The sequence below is a fragment of the Pan paniscus genome, chromosome 2 (genome assembly GCF_029289425.2).
Source record: "Pan paniscus chromosome 2, NHGRI_mPanPan1-v2.0_pri, whole genome shotgun sequence".
NCBI classification, from domain to species: Eukaryota; Metazoa; Chordata; class Mammalia; order Primates; family Hominidae; genus Pan; species Pan paniscus.
The window spans coordinates 178690282-178694265 of NC_085926.1; the positions used below are offsets into that span (position 1 = coordinate 178690282).

A 3984-nucleotide genomic window follows, 5' to 3' on the forward strand; every position below is an offset into this window, starting at 1 on the left:
TTACCCATAAATCGGCTGGCTTTCAGGAGAACATGTCTTGAAGCACAGTTGAACTTGAATCTTTTCTGGGTCCTCCTGCTGGGCCATGCTGGGGAGCCGCTCCCGCTGCCTCAAGGCCTCTAGGCCCTCCAGGTTGGGCTGGTGGCGGCGGCTGCGCATGACCATAACCCGCTGGCCCTGGGTGATGGCGCGGCTGTGGCAGCCCAGCCGAGCCTGATCCCGGCACATCCAGTACACCTTCTCCCCAGCCGCCTTCTCCTTCCTGTAGAGGAAGGACTCGGGCACCAGGAACCTGCCCCCCAGGGAAGTCCTCAGAACTCCAGGGGCCGGAGGGGTTCTGGGCAGTCCCACTGCGCCAGGATGGAGAAGTGCTCCCGCTGCCGCCGTGCCTCCAGGCCACCCACGTCCGGTGGGCGGCAGTGCCTGCGCATCACCATGACCCGTCGGCCCTGGGTGATGGCGAGGCTGCGGCAGCCCATGCGGGCCTGGTCCCGGGAGGTCCAATACACCTGCTTATAGAGGAAGGACTCGTATACCAGGAAGCTGCCCTCCAGCGGGGTCCGCAGGAACTCAGGGCTTCCGGGGTCGGCATCCATGTCCTGGTCCTTGTCCAGGAATCCTTCCAGGGCTTGGGGATGGGTTGGCAGCTCCTGGTCTTCGACCTTTGCTCGCTTTCTGGGCCGGGGCCTGGTGAGAGTCAGGGGGCCGGGGCCCCTGAGGCAGAGAAGACTGTTCACGCCTTGGAGGAGAGTGTCCACTTGGCTCCCAGGGCCGGCCTGCACAGCCTGCAGCGTCTCCATGGCCTTCTCCTGCTGCCGCCGGGCCTCCAGACCCTCCACGTCGGGCGGGTAGCAGTGGCCACGCATCACGGTCACCTGCTGTCCCTGGGTGATGGCCCGGCTCCGGCAGCTGTGCAGCGCGTGGTCCCGGCAGGTCCAATACGCCTTCTCCCGCACGGCCTTCTCCCGCTTGTAGAGGAACGACTCGTGCACCAGGAAGCTGTCCCCGTAGCACGTCCTCAGGAACTCGAGGGGCCGGGCCTGTCCCAGGCCCAGGATCGAGCACTTCTTGGGCGTCAGGCTCAGCAGCTACAGGATTCGGGGTCCGTCGTCGTCCTCCGGGCCGGCTTGCTCAGCACCAGCCCAGGGGTGGGCTCTGGCTCCGGCTCCTTGGGGCACTGCCACACGCCCACCCCCTCCAGCGGCTCCTCCACTCGGCCTCCAGGGCCCCCAGGACCCCGGGGATGTCCCAAGACCTCTGGCAGGGCCAGGCTGGGCAGCTTCTCCCTCTGGCGCCAGGGCTCCAGGCCTTGCTCATCGGGCGCTTGGCAGCGGCCCCGCATCACTGTGGCCCGCAGACCTCGGGTGATGGCCTGGCCCCGGCAGCCCAGCTCAGCATGCTGGCGGCACTTCCAGTACACCTCGTCCCCGACAGCCTTCTCCTGCTTGTACAGGAAGGACTCCAGCATCAGGAGGCGGCCCCCAAATGGTGTCCTCAGGAACTCCAGGGAATGGGGGGGCTGTGTCCAGCTTGCTGCTCTTCTGTTCAGGCATCTGGGGGGCTGGCTGGACCACCCCTCCCTGCTCCTCAGCTGGCAGGATATGCAAGGTGCTGGCGAGGGTGGCGGGGCCGGCCATCTCCAGGGACAAGACACAGTGCACTTCCTGGGGCTTGAAGCCCACCCCAACGTCATCTTGGTCAGAGGCCGTGAGCAGGACCAATTTGGAGAACTTCCCGGGCTTCCTGAGGCTGCCAGGGTGACGTCCGTGCCTGGATCGGGGGACGGCTCCTGCCCAGCCTTCCCACTCTCGCCCTCCGGCTCACTGGGCTTGGGCAGGGGCATTCCGGGACCCAGGGCCTGTCCCTCAGGCCACGCTCAGCGCCCCCGCAAGGAACCTGGGGTCCAGCGGTTCCGCTCATGTGCCCGAGCTGTTGCTATTGCTGCCTCGGCTGGTCGTGGTGGGGCTGCGGTGGTGTCTGGAGAATCCCTAGGTCACCACAGGTTCCCTGGGTTCCAGCCTTCACAAGTGAGTGAGAGCCGCCACCATCATCCCCCATACCTGGTCACGGCGCTGGCTTGCTGGGCAGGAGACCCGGGTGAAAATTCTGTAACTTCTCTGGGCTGGTTTCACCACCGCAGCGGAGCCCTCCCTCTCGGGCGACAGCGCTGCGATGGGTCCCTCAGCCTCTGCTGCTGCAGCAGCAGGCGTCGACCTCGAGGCCCAGGCAGCCGCCGCCACCCCGACCCCGGCTCCTACTCCCCATCCCTGACCTGTCCCTCGGGAGCGAGCCCCATCCAAAAATTTCTTAAAGGTCTATTATTATTTTACTTTGGAAAATGAGGCAAATATAGTGAGAAGAAAGCAACTATGTACTGCTTACGAGGTATTGACTATATTAGTTCAAGTTCCCACCTACTGCTATTAAATTTTGTCTCAGTCAGCAAGACAAGGCAATCTAGTCATTAAGAAGCGGGTCCCTGCTTTTAATGAGTGGGCCTCAGTGTTAATAGTTTCTTACTTTTGATGTTTTAACTTCATGGGAAATGGAGCAGTAAGAAGCTGGCCCATTTTTCTGAAAACAGAAGGGGAAATTCGAGACTGTAACAATATTGAACCCTAGTCAGCTTCTTTTTTTTTTTTTTTTTTTTTGACAGAGTCTTGCTCTGTGCCCAGGCTGGACTCCCAGGCTGGAGTCTAGTGGCACAATCTTGGCTCACTGCAACCTCCACCTCCCAGGTTCAAGCAATGCTCCTGCCTCAGCCTCCTGAGTAGCTGGGATTACAGGCACCCACCACCACACCCAGCTAATTTTTGTATTTTTAGTAGAGATAGCGTTATGCCATGTTGGCCAGCCTTAGTCCAGAAATTTTCAAAATGCAGTTCACATACTCCTGAGATCTCCAAGACCATTTCAAGAAGTCTGCAAGGCCAAAGCTGTTTTTATGATAGTTTTTAAAACTAAGATGTGATTTTTCTTCATTATGCTGATAATTGCCAGTGTTGCTAAGGCAATGGTAGGTAAAACTGTAGGTTCCTTAGAAAGAATCAAGGCTGTGATACCAAACTACACTGGCAGTTATCACATTCTTCACCATCACGCACTCACAATAAAAATAAAATGTCAGTTTCACTTAATCATATCCTTTATAAAGCAATAAAAATGATTAACTTTATTAAATCTAGACCCTTGAGTATATGTCTTATTAATATTCCGTATTACAAAATGGGAAGTGCATATGAAGCATTTCTACCATATATTGAAATATGATAGTTGTCTCTAGGAAAAGAAACTCATGCAACTGAGTTACAAATGGAACCAGCATACATTTTCATAAAACATCATTTTTACTTGAAAAAAAAGACTGACAGACAAATGATGAATTTTCAGATTATTTGGCAGACTTTAATTTTAATGGACAAAGTAAGCCTGTCGTTTCAAGAAAAACAACAGATGGTATTTATTGCCTATGATCAAAATGTGAGCTTTCAAGAGAAAATTTAAATTTTAGAAATCTTGAATCTACTGCTATGAACTTGATAGTTTTTCAACACTTACAAGCTTTTCTGATGAGATTAGTGGTGATATTAACAAAATAATTGCTGATATTGTATAAGGAAATGGGTCAAGATTCAGAAAATCTGAATAAGTCAGTGAACTAATATTTTTATCATTGAATGATGTTACAAAATCATGCATGAGTAAAAAACCCATTCTAAGTTCAAAACAAATAAGAGGATTTTAAACACAACCACATACCTAAAATTTATTTATATAGTTTAAGGTTCTACAGTACGATTAACCTTTAAGAAACTAGCTCTTGGGTGGGCATGGTGGCTCTCGCCTATAATCCCAGCACTTGGGGAGGCCAAGGCAGGCAGATCATAAGGTCAGGAGTTCGAGACCAGCCTGGCCAACATGGTGAAACCCTGTCTCTACTAAAAATACAAAAATTAGCCAGGCGTGGTGGCGGGTGCCTGTAAT

General features: G+C 53.9%; 1 pseudogene; it reads right to left on the reverse strand.

Moving 5' to 3' along the window:
* On the reverse strand, positions 1 to 1843 carry LOC100993230 (FLYWCH-type zinc finger-containing protein 1-like; annotated as a pseudogene).
* Positions 1844 to 3984: the final 2141 nt, after the last annotated feature.